The sequence below is a fragment of the Varroa destructor genome, unplaced genomic scaffold, assembly GCF_002443255.2.
Source record: "Varroa destructor unplaced genomic scaffold, Vdes_3.0 BEIS01000004.1, whole genome shotgun sequence".
Classification (NCBI taxonomy): Eukaryota; Metazoa; Arthropoda; class Arachnida; order Mesostigmata; family Varroidae; genus Varroa; species Varroa destructor.
This window is the reverse complement of record NW_019211457.1, coordinates 14,081,409-14,099,533: the sequence shown is the minus strand read 5'-3', so window position 1 is coordinate 14,099,533 and position 18,125 is coordinate 14,081,409. Positions and strand designations below refer to the sequence as shown.

The 18,125-nt window shown below is 44.9% G+C and overlaps 1 protein-coding gene across 9 annotated transcripts in view; it reads left to right on the top strand.

The window, feature by feature from the left end:
- LOC111249741 (uncharacterized) overlaps window positions 1-18,125 on the top strand; it is a 99,948-nt gene that overhangs the window by 39,078 nt on the left and 42,745 nt on the right. The window lies entirely within an intron of this gene.

Sequence of the window (18,125 nt, the reverse complement as noted above, 5' to 3'; positions counted from 1 at the left end):
GTGGCAGCGCGATGCTCACTAAGAGATCGAGACCTACCGATAAGCCGTCCGGCCTCGTATCGCCCGAATCTGCCGGCTTCAACGAGCGCCACTATGGACGTTGCTGCCGTTGCTATTTGAAGTGAAAGTGATTCTGTGCCAACCAGACGCGTCGCGGGGAAATCTCACTTTTTCCTGGACTTGTCTTTGCTCTCTGTCTGTTCTAACTAACACGTCCGATACTGCGGCTGGCTCTCGTTTGTGCTGCCGTCAGGGCGTCTTGATAAATGAAAACGTATTTTTAAGATTACTGGACTATATTTCGACGTAAGTTAGTTGCCGCTGGCTGACGACGCGGCAATATACGCTGTCGTGACGTTAAGGACGGCGGGCTTTACCGATCCATTCATGTGTTCAGTGAAGAACGCATCGAGTAGCGATCGCTAAAAGCCATAACGAGAAATCAGCCATTATGACAAAAAATTCATGCAAAGACTGAGTGAGTCAACGATATAGGGACGATTGATTCCAATCAAATATGGGGAGATATTTGCCTGCGTTTTGTTTTCTACACTTGCTAATCACTGTTCACGTCCTTGTATTTGGGCTAAGAAAGAAGTGATCGTGACACTTCTACTTTTCTACGATGATGACCCACGGTGCACGCTAGCGACGCAAGCCAACAGCAGCGGATCGAGCCCGATATTTATTTATCGAGAGAAGTGTTCGTCATTTAACCAATTTTCGTTTCGTTTTCGTGCATCAGTCGTCTACGAGTTGTTCCTCGCAGCTCCTATTTATACTCATAGTGAAAACGCATTCCTGTCCAGTAGACGGCGGCTCGCAGCAAAATGTGTATATATATATATATCAGTGCATTACGGTCTAACCAACTTGACTACTTGTAAGCGTTGCCAAAATTGACCATTTTGGGTTTTTAGTTAATACAAGTAATCAGGAGTTAACCACGTTAACATCGTTCGTGCGGATGGGACTGTTATATTTAATTTTGTGACAGCTGGGCTTAGCAAGAAGTAAATGAAGTTCGTGCATGAAATTCACTTTATACAGCTAGCTTGTTTGGCTAGAGGATGTAATAAGGAGCTTTCAATTTGCCTCACAGTTGCCTGTCTGCAAATTCAGCGGATCTTCCCACATCGTGCCTCTACCCTAACATGATCATCTACCAATATTTCCAGAACTTAACTGTCCCATCGGTTGCAAGAGGTCTTCAACCTGCTAACGTTTTTCGCCTAAAATAATAGCTGAAATACATTAATCCTATTTCGTGCTACGCTCACATGGCATGCAACGAAACACTAATAGATTTTTAATGCATTTATAGCTGCTGATTACAGGTGATAGTTTTCCTATAACAAGCAACAAAAGATATTTACCAGCAAAATTTGTTTGATGTGGGTGCGCCATATTGGATGAAAACGTCGAAACTAGCATCGGAAGTGTATTTGCTTGAAAAAAAACTTAACTGTAAGCCTCCTGCTTTTGTACTCTCTTTCCGTCCATCATCGTCAGTATCAGTTGTTATCATTCTTTATCGTAGGTGATTAAGGTGATGATTTGGCTGAACATCCCAAGCGCTAAACCTTACTACAAACCATTTCTTTAGCCATTTCTAACCTGACTTGGTAAGCAGCCACCAGGAATTTATATCCCGCAGCAGATTACCAGAAACAAGTCCTACCCCTCGGTACTCGCTACCTCGTTTTCCCACTCTTGTCTCTCATGCATGTCGTCTAGCCTACTCGATTCGAGCAACTTAGCTTAGAGGCTGTCTGTTTCGAAGAATATTTCTGCCAAGTTCGCAACTTTTTTTACGTTCGTGTGCTGTTTTTCTACTTCCTCTAACATCATTATGGTTATCAGCCTGATGATACACACGAGTTCCATCGAGATATTCAACCCTGGACTAATTCAGCATTCGACACTGCAAACGCAAACGCTAGGCCGCTGATGACAGATCATCACCCAAAGCACCGAACAGCAGCGCGAAACGTGGAAAGTTTCGGGTAGCTGGGTCTGAAATTGTAAGTCTTTTCCAGTTCGTCAGAACGCTTTATGCCAGGATCATCAGCAGTAAGTTGGCGCTGTCCCCATTGTTGCCCTTGTCAGCCTCAAACTATTCGTATCGTAGTTCGTAGGCTGCCGTTAGCATCAATTTTTACGTGCCTTTGGCGCTGACGGAGCCATACCGCAGAAGTAGCTGAGGTGGGCAGCATGTCTCTCGGTGTCTGCTTTGTTTTCGTTGTTAGTCGACTGAAGTCTCGGCGGTGAGACGGCCATCCTTGTGTGACTCTCTGTTGGCTATTACGGTGGTACAGCGACACCAAAGGCGAATGCACTTTTCAAGGACACAACTCAGCTGCTGCCGCTGCCCCTGCTTACAATATAGAGGGGGCAGAGCAGCGTTCGGGCACTTCAGTATTGACGGGTTCGCTGGCTTCATTAGACGGCTGGGTGGCTGTCTGCTATGGCCCGTGGTAGAACGTCATACAAGACAGCTTGGTAGCCGGAGGAAGGGGAACTGTAGTAATAGCAGAGGGAAAGCACGGACGGACGGACAGACACAGGGCTAGAGAAAGAGAAGGCAGCGAGTAAGACTAGTGAATACAGACAATGCATAATGTTAACGTTGCTGGCTGAAGCTAGTGGAACGGTACCGCCGTAGTCGGATCTCCCGGGAACAAGTTAATTGTGGCAAGATTCAATCGCGCTACACCTATTCCGCTTACCTTCTTGGCCCTTGTCCTCTCTTCCAAAGCCTGTCTATAGTTGGTATTAGGTCTTGAAAAACGGGTGGACATACAGATAGAAAGATATCTGTGGGCGTTCTGAGATGCCAGAAGTAACAACGAACACAGTAAAAAATTCAAGTTGAGTTAATAGTCTATGGTAAATGGCTGTTGTAACAATAACGAGAGAGGGCTTGTATTATTGGGGATTTATTATACTGGGTTTTTCCGAAGTGATCTTGATCTCAAAAATCGCAAAAACAAGAATAAGCACCTAGATACGAACACCTTTCCGGCGCGATCCGTCATTTACGATAAACAAGGTAACACAGCCGATAAAAAATAACAGTATTCCCATAGTGATTCATGACTGATTCTGATTCAATGTACTTCTTGTCGAGTTCGAGACTATTTCGCATCGACGTGCCTGGCATCTTCGCTGTTACAATAACGATGAGCTTATGATAAAATCGCTTATTAAATAGGTGAGATAATTCATTTTATAATTTTCGCCGAAATAAACATGGACACATTCAAATCGCATTAATCATATGTTTATCATCAGCTTGTCGTGTTTGCGCAAATACGGACTATGTAACAGTTCGAGATCCTCTTCTCGTACACGTCTACAATACAGTACGACATCTTAACTTATTCCGAGGTGTTCTGCACTGTAAGACACGCACGCCCGCTTCAACCTGTTTTAGTTAATACTTCGCGGAGATGTCTTTTTAGTGGTAGGACATACAGGCAGACTGATCGAACAGTCGATCGAGGCCTCGCTTAGTTCAGCTGCTCAGCACATTGTTCCCCGGCTTAAACGGACAGATGAATTCGACGCTGAATTGGCCGGGGTTGTTGGCTGACAAGGATCAAGTCCACGGGCGCCACCGTCGCCGCTGAAGATTCGTTGACAATAGATGCGCAAAACAAAATATAATCGAAAATGGGCGGGCTAGAGGGGGAGCAGAGAATCCAAAAAGAAAAAATCTGCCACGCTTTAACTATGTCTGCAGCTCCTCTGCTGCTGATGGAAGTGGTGAACGCCGATGAAGTGCGCTATCGCATTACGGTGATCCTCCGATTGTTCCTAGGGCTCTATGCATCGCTCCCGTCGGTACTACTAGCGTCGCAGTTAAAAAGAGGCAGGCTGATGTCAGTTGATGGTATTTAACAGGAAACCCGAGCAAGGACCAGTAACGGCGAATGCGACAGCAGGAAACTTTCATATCGGCTGATGGCCATCGGAAGCGATTGGATACCGCGGCACGAATATGCCAAAAACATAACGAAGACAACTGCGACTCGCGGAAAAGTGCGTATGTTCAATATTAGAGACGGGAAACGGGCAGAAGGGCACTTGCAAGGAGAGACCCGAATGGTCTGTATTATTTATTGAGCGAAACAGAGGCAGGCAGGCGAGCAGGGGATGAACGTATCGAATAAATTCTATCCATCTAGCTAGATAATAATAAAAAGGCAACAGCAACAAGAGAAAAACAGTCACTATTCTTGGCGATTATATTGCCTGCAGCCTTCTGTCACCTACGCGTCCTACCTAGCAGCGTATGGGTCGGAAGGTTTTTCAACGTGTGCGAAATCAGTTGTTGCAAAGGTGGAAAGGAGATCAACTTTGGCTTGTGTATGGCTGCAAGTCTAAACCGCTTACAGCAGTAACAGCAAAATAGTAGGCAGGCTGGCTGACTAGACTCGTCGGTGTCTCCACCTCTGTTGTGAGAGGGGATGGCGACGACCGACCTCGTTCGTGCTTCATGCTTTCGCAAACGCGGGGTTGACTTAGGAAAAGCGTTTAATCGATAGAAGTGGCCGTTATACGAAGCGAAGCAACCCCCTGAAGGACTGCTTAGCACAAAAAAAGAGCCGTTAGAGTGAGTCTGCTGCTGCAGAAAAGCGTTCGTTGGCTGTTGAAAAATTCATTTTGATTGATAGATTCATACATATATGTACTTCACAGTTGGTTAACGGGCTGGTCTAGCTCTAGCTGCCATCGGAAGCTTAGCAGAAAAATAACAGGGGAATACAAAAAACAAATGGGGGAAATATACAAGAGAGCAGAGCTATATAGAGATTTACTGTGGAGCATTCGTATTGATCATAGTCGATAATGTGAACTTGTTTCAGAGTTAGAAACTCAATAGTCGATTAGCAACGGCTAGATTCAATTTTCTTTTGTTTATTATTTAATTTGTAGACATAGTAAACATTTAATCGCTATTCTATGCACGCTTTACCAACGAATTTCAACAAGGTAAGGTACGGTTCACTTAACTGGATTTAGAAAGATAAACGACACTAAGATTTGATTAGGTAGATCAATAAGCATGCAAAAAAAAGATATTCTTTGTATTATAATATATTCAAATGATTATTATTTTAGGCTCACATGTAGATATGCACAGGTATAGAAGTTCCGTGATCAATTCGTACATTGCTCTGATCTACGGAGCAATACTGATGCAGTATAAGATGGTTGCATGGGGGTGCTAACTTTCGTGACTCTGAAAGATAGGAGTCAGACAAATCCAACGATGCATAAGCTGGCGACAGAGCGCTGAGTTCGCCCTTGGCTCTCGGCCGGGTCGGGAGGCCTATAGTCGAAGCCATGAGGGTTATTGTAAGGTGATCTTTCGGTAGAAGACGATGTTTGCTAACGACTAGTGACTTTCGCCAACGCTAGTTTTCAAAAAATATGGCATCTTGAGCCATAACGTACCGTAACGACTTCTTTTAGTAACTCGGCAGCTCTGTCATATAACTGCGACTTCTTTAGCCGTCTACGTGATTTTTCATGCCCGCGAAACATCTGTAGAAGTGAGATCGAAAAGTTGTAATAGTCGCGCCACATAGGAAGGTCACCGCTGGCGGATTTACTAAAGGTAACTTTGGTTCTTAACTCGAGCTTTACGGTTACAGCTGTTATTATTATTATTTAGTTCTATGCTGGCAAAAAACGTTGGTCAATACGCATGAAGGTTGGTTGAATGTGTGTAAAGTTCATTCTGATAAACAGCTGGTTCAAGTTAAAGCTTCGTCTACTGCACTCAGAAGAACTTCGAAGGGTGACGTTTTTGTCATGTGTAGGGTGTGCATATGTAAAGTGTGGTTTTGGAAATCGATCGCTTTTATGATGAAAATTAAAATTACACGTTATTGATTAAAGCATGACGCTTAATATTGAAGTAAGGACACACTCCAATTGAATTTGGCGCAACTAGAACATAACTACTTCGTAAACGCATAAATCTTTCGCAGAATTTTCATTAGTATTTGAGCGTGCTATGAAGCTAGTAAACGATATTCGCTGTTTTACTGTGCAATGTATAGATAAATGTAACACTTGGGCTGCTGACGGACAGGAGTAGTATAAACAATTGTCCTCATAAAGAAGCAACATCAAGAAACAACATATTGTTAGATAATTAATTTGTTCTATGTTTTTTTTTTACATTCAGAGTTGGCTTTTCAAAACTAAAGTTTTTTGTACATTCTCGAACGTTATTATTATTGTATATCTACGAGTAATATAGCCACTGACCTGTGGTAGTGGTAATAGTGCTGGCAATAACAACAACTGTTAATTACGAGCATTTTTCTATACTCATAAAACAAGTTCTTGAAATCACCAGTCTTTAGGTACAGCAAAAGGGATTTGCCCCTTTAAAACTCTAATGGGAGTGGCTCTTTGTGGTCTTATTTGGCGTTTCTCCAACGAATCTATGAAGTAGTAAAAACCTTGCCTTCTTTGAGCTCTGATTTTTCCTTTATTTCGAATTTTTTCTTATTGTTTATATTCAGTAGCTATTTTTGTCAACGCTGAGGTTTGAACCAACGTAGTAACGTACTTGTTAATGATCGTTTCTATGACAACGCACTCAAAGAGACGCGTCTTAGCCACGCAGACCATATGTATCTGCATGTGCATTATTGCCGGTCTTTCCCTCTCTCTTTACCTTTTTCGTCTGCTTATAAGTCCTTCTTCTGGCGGGTCTATTTCTGTCGGTGCCAATCCATAGGTCAATGGCCTCACAGCCACAGTGACCGGGAGCCTGTCAACACCGCTATTGCGGAAGCGTTCGGCGCTCAAAAGGGTTGTCGCTATTTGTTGCAACGACTCTTCGTTGTTCATCTAGACACACGCACGTTCACGTTGACAACAGAGGCGATCAACTAACAAACAACTCTTTTCTGTCAACAACAATCAATAGCACGAGGGAATCCGTCGGCCTCACGGGCGGTCTTGGCTGCTGCTGCGGCGGCGGCGCTAAAAGCGGCGCCCTTAGGTAAAACCCGCCAGAATTTACGGTTCCAAAACGTTTAACCACTAACAATAGCTCGTGTGGTGGTCCCGTGGGTTTGCCAGCAGTTATAGCGCAAGACTGCTAACTCCGGTCGCTTTGTTTCTATTGATGAAATCGTCCTGCGAGTTCCGGGGATTGATCGGAAAAACAAGTGGGTTTTCAGACTCCCCTCCACCGCGCATAGTAACGGATTGCGTTATGTTGTTTCTGTAGTGTAACCGAGGCAGTCGCAAAGCTGGACATTACGATGACCAGCTTCGTTGTGGGGGGTGTTCTTCGAGAAAGGGGAGAGTTGTTCGACCATTATGTAACAATAACGACAGCAGCAGCAGTAGCGGTATCAGCGACTGCTGTGGGTCTAAAATGTGCAACAGAAATGGTAGTAGCATCTGCCAAAAATGCTTGAAACGCCATATTTGTTAGTAGTTGCGTCCGATATGCCAAAATATACGCCTATGGCGACAAAGCAGTGACCGACTGACACGTCCTCATGCAACACTAAGTTATATTGTTTGTTAAGATTAACAACAATGGTGTACAAAGATGCGGACACAGTTATTTGACAGACACCGTTATTCTGCTACGTAGTTTCTAGTCGCAAAATTCTATCAATCTTGGTACACGCGCACCGTACAGACATTTTCGTTCGTTCATTCGTTACTTCGTTCTTTCGTTTACAGCGGTTGTAACAACAGCCACAATGGAAACAACAAAAAAGTTGCAATGAAGCAAATGTAGGGGTGATTTTATCTGCAGTGTACTACGAGCCTGTAGCCATCTTTGCGTTGTCGATTGGTCGATATGTCATTGGACTAATTTTAATGTAAATACGTGCTGCTCATTTCTCTGTCTACAGCATAATAGTACGATAAGTAATGGCAATAATGATACACGTTAGAAGACTAACCTAGATTAACTACTGGGTACGTTTGAATGCTGTCATACGTTCTTGCAACGATCGTACATCAAACGTCTGATGATAGAGAAAGGATTTTTTTTTTTTGTTACTAGACCGCGTTTGACAACCATGACCACTTTATGTCCTCAATATCTCATTGTTTATCATACTTTGTATAAAAGTTTACGTGCACATACTTTGTAGAAGCAGCGTTGTATTATATTGTGTACAAGGACGCACGTGCCAATCAAAGATATCGATGGGAATCGATGAACACAGTGGACCTTGAAAAAACTAAGCTGGCACATATGATCACTCAACTATCGCCATTTACGATGACTCACACACGCCGAGTAATACGCCTAAGGTAAACGGTACCGATCTATGATCGCCGCTGGTCGTGCGGTGGACTCGACTGATACGTGTGGGAAAAGTCAACGCAGTGAGTGCGGTGCGTCGACTGATGCGGAGCACCATCGGTTCCGTCCTTTTTGACCGTCGGTTCCTCCAGCAAGTGCTCCATAAGTTCTCAGTACAGGGCTGTCAGAGAGCTTACCTTCCATCTTTATTAGAGCCGCAGCTGAAGAAGAAAGGAACTTCTTAGTCGTCGCTATCGTCTATAATAGTATATTAGTCATTGGAAAGATAGTACTAATGACGAGTATGCTAAAGCTGAGTGCCTCTGTGAGCGCGTTCATACTTAAAAGCTCACCAAAGCAGTCTACACTGTCAGATCACCATTGATTGCTTGGTTTTGATTATTTGCTGACTAGGTCAGTTACTATTCTACACTATTTTATTCTATATACTAGTGTTTATTATTACGCATTGGTTCTATGAGTACTATCGGCTCAGACTAAACAACCGCCAGTCATACGGCTGATCATAGATAGAGACGAAAAGCCCTTATGGAAATGCAATATTAACGTATTTGCTTGGTAGAATTCGCGACGGATGAGGTGGCCTAGGTTTGCAATAGGCCATAGACGTATTTCGGTTCGTATTATATATCGCCTGAACTAGTAATGTTCAACCTTTAAGATAGCATCGCCAGAAGTAAAAGTCAAAACAGATTAAAAAGAAAAGAGATTTGGAAAACAATAGCTTAAGTCGTGTGATCCTACAATAGGGTCTACGAGGCGCGTACGTCAGCCCAACATGTGGGGAAATCCAGCACCGTCTAGCTAGTTCATACTGTGACCTTTTTCCCCTGAATAGGCTTGCTGCAACAGAGATAATCATAAGGGCAGTATGGTAGCGAATCATGAAAATGCATTTGGGTGGTTGGTACGGGTGCTTAGTCGGTAAAGATGTTGTGGTGTCATTTTGAATGCGAAAATATGATATTTCTAGTGACTATGATAGTATATATGTTTATCTGTTAAGTTGTATGAGAGCGTCTGACAATATGGCTAGTTGTTAGAGTTCGTCGTATGTAGTACTCACTTCATATACTGAACTGCTGCTCTGCGTATTCTATGCAGTTAACGATCTGATCACAACATGAATATATCTACTTTGGGAGAACGGTTTATTTTACCTCCCTCTCTCTTCCCAGGCGGTCTCCATCTAACCCCTCGAAAAACCAACCACCGTATGGCCTTGCGTAAGCCAGTTGCACGTCCTGCCTTTCCGTCCTTTACTAACATAGCTGCCGCCATCGAAATTTCTGGTATTCGTCCGCTCCCGTCTACCCATTCTACCGTGCACTGTTCTTTTGTTGCCATCACATGGCGCTCATGTGCATTCTCATCATGATAACACTGTAACAGTCCACAGAAATTGTCTTTTGTTACTGCCGTCGCTGTTTATAGCGCCATCAGTGCCATCAACGCCAGTGACCAGAACCAGCAGCAGCGAGTCGCCTGCGAGCTTTCGTTCATTCGTTTTGTCGGTCGGTCTGCAGACATCGTTTCTGTTGGCGCTTGCCGCCGCTCTGCTGCCGCCGCCACTGTAGCGGCGGCGGTGCCTCCAGCTGCCGGTCGCGCGGTCTCTAGTTGACTGTGGTAATGGGAGAGAACTCCACTAAAGCCGATGCCGACACAGCCACCGGCGGGTTGACCTCGGCTTCCATGGCCAGGAGTCATCGACCTCACCGTCCGAAGCCACCGACGAGGGAAGAGCGTGGCTGAACTATCGATGGCGCCTCGATGGGGGGACAGCCAGGGAAACAGGCAGCCGATTGACCAGACTAGAACATGAGAAGAACGTGGACGGACGGTGGCGCCACCGACCACAGGGACGCGGTATCTGTGCGGAATAAATAAATCGTGGGGGGCGTAGGAGACTGACGGAGGAAAGGGAAGAAGAGGGCCAGCATGGGTACCTATCAGGCTCACCGTATATACCGCACAGGGCAGAATAGAGTAGAACTACCGTTTCCCTTCGGGTTACAAGAGATTGCCCCCACACTCCAGCCCCGTAACAGAACCTCAAACCCGGCTTCAGCCCAGTTGCTCATGTGTCGGACTTAACAGGACCCGATTAACGTGGACGTGAATTTCTTTGAATTGATGTTTGGATCACGATCAAAGAAATAGTAGTGGTGGTGACGGTGCTGCTGCTGCCTTTGGAAGGGAGAATAAGCTCGGAGACAATTTTACGTGAAACGACGTACGTAATCAGGATTGCGATTTGGCGGAACGTGTGCGGTTGTATTGTGGCATGAGAAAAAGGCCGAAAGGCGTAAGGGTTATTCGATTATTTGAGTGTCCTTTGGATTCGATCGGTTAGTTCCAGGCTGTATATGGTGTATTCGGTATTTGATAAGCGCATTCACAGATTAAATTAGGCAGCGTCTATTTCTCGAACAAGCCGCTAATGAAAGTACTGGTTCGTAATCCTCGATGGCGATGTCTATGCCAGCTGCTAACGCCCTAAGAACGTCTAGGCAGTCGAATGTTTCTGGAGAAATAACTGCCACTATTAGATCGACAGCCATACCATATACAGGCAATCACGAAGTCAGTACCACACCGACTAGTAAGACCAGAACCGGTCTATGGATCAAGACGTAGAGAGCTTAGGAAAAGGGGCGAGGAAAAGTCAGGGTAGGGCCAGTACTGGCCCATTGACCAGAACATAATAGGGAGCGCAATTCGTTTCTTTTACTAAGTGCTGTCGCGTGGTTGCGTGCATGCGAGGCCATCTATTTGCGCGGCTGCCGCGTCCGCCGTCTTCTAGGGGCAGAAGCCAAAACACATTACGAAAAGTGGAAAGGGAACAAGGCAAAGCTGACTCATCTAAACACAGGGCCACTAGAGGAAATGGAAGCTGGGAGACGGTTGCAGTATTATTGTAGCGCTAATACAAAGGCCTACGGGGGCGGACGGGCTACGGTGGGATTAGGCTGCCGATAGGACTCGGGCTAGTGAACTATCGTTTGAGTCCCACATGACTCCTGAAGGCATGCGCGAATTCCCTGGCGGTGGCCGGCGCCCCGCTTCAGTTATTATCGGTTCCTTATTTCAGAGCATGCACGTATTTAGAGCGTTCATTTTGTGAAACGACCGAAATCGCCGTGAGTGTTGAAAATGATCTCTCTGTGTAAACATCAGAAAAAAAAACTGGAGGAGTATGAGATAAAAAAGGTTCGCTCCATTCATTCGCGCGGACTAATTTTTCGGACTCTAAACTATATATATATACATATATATATATATACAAAATTATTCCGGATATGTAATTACACCGACACGAAGCCTCTGCCAACAAGTAGAAAGGAATCCTCACAGCTGATGATCCACCAACTTCGACAAGAGCGCAGAAAAGGCCTTAGCAGTAAAAACAGAACAGATGTCCTTGTGACGTCTAAGGTATGTCGTTAACGTATGTACAGATTTATTATGTGAGAGTGGGTGAGTCAGACAGGGACGAACGGCAAGGCAGCAAGTGCAAACAATTTAAATATGGACGAACAGAAGCGAAATTTCTCTCCCGCAGACTGCATGGCCTGTTGCTGCAGCTCTAGCCAGTGGCTGCAACGGCGGCACAAAACGGAAGGATAATTTTTCAATAAACTGTCTTTTTGAGAGAGAGGCTGGGGTATATGAGGAAAAGTAGTGAGGAAAAAGACGGCGCTCAGCGAAATCATCCGAACAGTTGCTAATGACAACCAGAACTTTTTGTATTTATACATTCTGGTATCTGGAGTTCTTCCAGCCGTCGTTCCTGGTGCTCACACACGCACGACACCAAGGGCATTTAAGGGATAAGCTGTCCTTTCTGGCCCGTCGCCCGGCAAGCAGCAAAGAAACACTACTTCAGTGCCGTGGTCGCTGATACTGCTTATGCAACTGCCGTTTCAAAGAGATGAGGAGAACTGGCGGAGATCCAAACAAAATCAGAATCGAGGGGGAAACACAGAATATATATGGATATTTTTCCATTAGGGAAAAGGCTGAAAAGGACAATGCTCCCTTTGATAAGCTTCCCCATGGATCTGCTAGTTTTTCCCATCTGTGTTAGACTGTGCCTAAGATTATACTTGGGTTGCTGGTGGTAACACATTGTAATAGTGTATTGACATCGCCGGCAATGCTGCTGCTGATTCTCATGGTAGTGATTCGAGGTAGTGAGGTTACTGCTGCTGGTGCTGCCGCTGAAAGTGTTATTGATATTGAGGAAGCCGGCCGAAGGAAACGCCACTGGATGTTTGGAAGCACTGCGACACTAACTGAGCCCGGTGCAAAGAACCTTGCGATTCGACTTCTGGATTGAAACTATAAAATAAAAGAATATGAAATAAAACATTGAAATACATGAAAACGTCATAAACAATACATCAAATACATAAAAACGTAGAAAAAGACATTGTCTGCATATTGGAACGATTTATTTGCATAAACGTATCTGGTCCATGTGTGTATTGTTTTGTCATCTTGGCTAAAGGGTCATACGAGTTCCACTAGCTAGAACTAAGGATTTCCTCTAGTATAGGGGTTTTTATATTTTATAGCATTGTTAGAAAGAGACAATACCATATAAATCATCGGGTGGTTAGTTCCAGATAAACTTCATCTTTTTGTTGACTATCAATGTTCTTTTCTTTCGCTTTATTAAATTTGGAAGGGGATGTTTCGTATAAAAAAAAGCGGCCTTACGGCTACGAGCACATTGCCTCAGGCTATGTAGGCAACGATCGTTGTTTATTTTTCTAATTAACGTTAACATCTGATCAACGACAGACACACATACAATAGGTATAGTTAGATACAAAGTACAGTCGATGCGTACAGCTTAAACGCAAAGCTCTTGAAATAACACGCATACATCACATGAACCTCAATTTTTTCCATAAAAACGATCCAATTTCCGAATACCTTTCTAATGAGGCCAACCCACCCCAATCCAAGCCTATGCGCTAATCGTGCGGGTATGACAGGTCCTATTTTTTTTCTGCCATCCAGAACCCTTTCCAAGTTCTACTACGGCTGAGTGCTACTGAACTTCGATGTGTTACCATCAGAACCATCATTATGACCACAGACTGGTTGCATCCTCTGCTGTCATTGCAGGACCACGAGCGGTTTCGGGAGAACACTTTGTAGATGAGCAACGTTTTGTTTGACTTCCTTGCTATATATATATATATATATATATATATATATATATATATATATATATATACATGAGTATAATTCTGTGTCATTTTCACACACTCTCCCACTTTTGTTTTTGCCTCCTTTCCTGTATTGTGTTCTCTTCCCCATTTGGCGGCGCTGACTTCTCGTGACTCGATCGGACGGGGGCCGCGCTCTTGTCGTGCCGCATTAACGTTGCGGCAGAACCGTGCTCAATAGACCAGAAACCCGCCATCGCTTCGCGGCTGTTTCAGCAGCGGCTACTTGAAGGAAAGAGGAACGGAACGTTGGATGGCCATGGCCCCGACTGCGGTCATCTCCGGCGTGCCGCAACTACAAGGCATTATTTCTACCGCTTTTGGTGGTGCTAGTGCGGAGGCTGTAGTCGGAGACTGACTTTCGTCGTTGACTGGCCATGAACCCGGGACGAGCGACCGCGTCGTCCGCTGTCGCTGTCAGCCTCAGCCTAGTCGCTTGTGATGCTCAACGCAAAACATTAAGCAATCGCTCGTCGAGCAGTGGGAGACTGTGGAGCGGGTCGTTCTAATAGCGACTATTGGCCTCGCGGTAACGGCAGCGACTGCGTGACAACAACACCGTTTTATTCTCCCATTTGGCTTCTACTTGAGCTTAAACAGAGAGCAGACGAAGGGAATCAGCGCGGCATAAGTGGACGGATAGGACAACATAACGATACAGTCGATAGAGACCCGGCAATAAGACACTGAATAGTTAGGAGAAAGGCTGGAGGAGAGGACAGACAGATTTTAAATAAAAGCTCTGTTGTCCACGCTCGTTCTCTTGCACCGGTTTTATTTCGTTGTCTGCTACTTCCTTTCCTTCGACATCATATTCGTTGCTTTGCAACTGAATTTAGCTGAATAACAACAATGTTGACAACAACGATAGCAGTGACCACGATAACAGTAGTAGCCATGGCCGCGAAAGTCACTCGTCGTCTTCGCCAATAAAAGAAAAAAGCCGATGATATAGAGCGACTTCTCCCGTGGGAGGGGTTCACTTGCTTGGTAGTCCAGTATCTAGTGCATGCAAGTATAATGCAGGGGTCATGTACCGTCTTCACCTTCGAATTCGCGGAAATCGGATTCGCGAGTCACCGGCGTTAGTCAGGCGGTCACAAAAGTCAGGAAGGTTGGGTATGCCAGGCCTCACAGACTAAGAGCAGAGCAAGGAATTAGCACTTAAGTTATAACTGCTAAAAGAATGTCATGGTGACAGCGTAGCGGCGATTAAGCGATCCTAAAGAGACCTTTGCACAGGCTACCGAAAAGCCCTTACATCAAATTTGAGGATGGTCAAAAGACATAACGCTATTATCCTAGGCCGGAGGAGCGTGTTATTTCGCCTATGAATTCACGTTTATATCAAATATGGCTTCAAGTACTATTCGTCTTGCCGGTACAATGAACCCATGCGTCTGTCTGTATATCTACCTATATTTTAATGTTGTTGTGTACATTTAAATTATCCCTATGTGTATGCAAAATTATGCTGATTTACGCACGTGCTTCTCACAGTTTCATTTGGTCTATACGCGTGCGTGTTTATCTGCGCGGCTGTGTGTGTGTTTGCGCGCGCTAGTATAAATAGCCAGAGACAGTTCATCGTCTGACTATGCGCGACAAGTTTGCGCTGCGGTCAGTAGCACGTAATATTTATACATTTATTCATTTATCCGACCACGAGCAGACGAACAGCATCATCTATCTGGTGTATTGCAACCCTTCCTGACGGCAACAAATATATACATATACAGATAGTTGCGGTAAAGGTCGCTAGGGGGCTCGACATACTATACGAAAGCAGTGTCATAGGCCGAAATTCGCTAGAGATCGGCATCAGTAAAGAAATAAACAACATTGTAAAGCACTCGCGGCCGTTAGGACCGCTGCTGCAGCTTACAAAGATGCAAGGCCCGATTCGTGCATCGTGTTCGCATACGTTCCGCATCACCTCTGATACGAGCGACTAAGTTGAGGAACAAAATATGGCGCTTATTTTCAAATGTCCCTAGTCGCCGGTCTGTCACAGTAACATGTCAATTCCGCCGGAATTACAGCCGCGGTCCAAGATGGGTTCGTTGACACCTTCCGCGGACGGACGGGCGACAGATATTGAGAGAGAAAAAAAAAACTGAGAGAGTGGAAGAGCTCGGCAACGAGAACAATGGCGTGGCCATATAACACAAACGCATACGTAAGAACAATCAACAGACCTGCCGGTGTTTGTCTGTCCGTCCTTTTTTAGCGTTTACAATGGCCAGAAACGCCAGTCGTTCTTCATGTTGATACTGAAAGAGTGCTGCTATCGATGCTGCCGGACAACGCGTTGTGGACTGACTATAAGTTGTCACCGCGACGACCGCTCGCGTTGCACACGCGATGTCGTTCATTGCAGAGACAAAAGCATCAACATGAGCAGCCTGAGCGTCCGCAGCGACCCCCGACTCGGCTCGGATCGGCTGCGCTAGAAACAAGGGTCCGTCAAAGTCGGACTGCGTCGCGCCACAGCGCGCAATACAATAGACGCAGCCGCTTTGGGCTCACCTGCAGTTGCCAGCGTCGAGCGGCTAAAGCACACTGATCATTTGCTTGTTATTGTTGATGGTGATGCAGTTTCTGCTATTGCAGTCATTACCGTCCCTCAAAGCGACCAGTCAACCCTATTGTTTCCGTCTATTGATAAAAGAGGCTCGAGTCGCTGTAGATGCACGTCAGTGTCGAGCGAGGCGGGAGACAATGATGCTACGGACATGCTAAAGGCATGGAGACGATGTAACAACTTTTGTAGAGCGTTAAGCTAGCGTCTAGGAAACAGTAACGACAATCGTTGGTCGCTGCAATCGACGCGAACCACTTTTCGGAAGACTCTGTCCCCTGGTTGCGATGCCGCTGGAGGCTGGCGACTGGTTGCACTCATGCAGAGGGCATCTCGCGATACTCCGAGCTCTCCCTGAGAACCAGAAACCCATGAACCCTGTAGACTAAAGATTAACAAAAACGAACAACGCTCATTTGCAGTGCTAGAGATGGCCGGTTCGTATAGAAAGAATATACAGTCTTATTAGGTAGACTGGTTAGACGCACCAAAGGCGTGAACAAAGTCGGTGATGCAACGAGAAATGGACGAAAAAGCTTATCGACGGCTTATTATAGACTTCGTAATAATATATGTAATTGCCTAACAAATATATCGAAGTGGAGCTATTATTGTTATTATAAGTGGGCAAGGTCTTGTTTTTCGCTGGACGAGAAGGTTTGACGCCAGAAGGGGTAAAATGCATTGAATTATAATGCCAAATCCATGCTCCATTCATAACAACGCCAGCCTATCAGCAGCGTCGAAAAACATCCGTACAATTAATTGTTGCGCAATCTTTTACTCTGCACAAAGTGTTCCCTCTGACGTTATTGTTGCTATTGATGACTAGTGCAAATAGAATGATCTGATGAGTAATTTTGCAGCTGAGGAGGGCAAAGGGAACAAAGCTACAGAAAATGTGCTATACAGTGGTACTGTGGAATGTCAAAGACGGCCGAGGTAAGGTTCGACTTACTGATTGCTAAACTATTTGATACAATTTACAAACAACGAAGTCACATTGTTTATAGAATGTACTGCACTGGTGCAGGATTGACGTTTCGTGATGTTATTCAGGGGGGCGGGGGTACCCGTAAGATGATCCAGTCGTTCCGTTTCAAATGCTCTCTCCATAAACTGGCCTACCAATCGATATTTAGAAAGGATTGCAGATGTCGTTGGTCGATAGCATTGTATGTATAGCTGGGTGACTCTGTCACATTCGAAATCCAGATGTTGGTACACTAAAATAGATCAGATTAAGTTAGAAGTCTGGTAGGTTCAGTTTGTTTCTCGTGGCGGCTGATTGATGACACTTCTTTTCACACTTGAAAACGATGCGTTTTGTCACTGTTCGAAGCTACGCGTAGACCCTGGGAGAACGGAGGAGGGACCGATAGTTTATTCTCTATGCCGGGACATTCGATGAATTTTGTATGGCCTGAAGAAACCAATGTCCTTGGAAATTTATCGGCTCTGGTTTATAATCAGCTGATCATGTCCATTACGCCCCTTACTATGTAGTAATATACGCTGTGTGCATATACGAAAAAGAAAAACGAGCTATTTCATTGTGATAGCTTTTGGCGGCTAGGCGGAGAACGGCCATGGAGTTTAGTAGGCTGTTTATTATCTAACTAGAATATTCAAAGAAGAAAAAACTATCGAACGGTCTAATCTAGATTGTGTCTGCTTGAATGTTTCCATCGACGAGATGTCGAGTAAAACTATGAGTTTGCGAGCTGGCAAAGTGGGTGACTAAGCGGGAACGAAGCGAGTTATATAGATCTGGCGACAACGGAACATTGCTCCATTTGCCGACCGTCCTTGTAGTACGTTAGCAGCCGGCAGGCACCCTATCACCAAACGGCTAAGTTTTTATTAAACTTTTGATAATATTGGAAGGTTTCTTCGAATCAACCCTTCTGTGGAAGAAACATAAACACGGTACTTCCATGCAGATTTTCACTTAACCGTTATTGTGATTCCAGGCGTC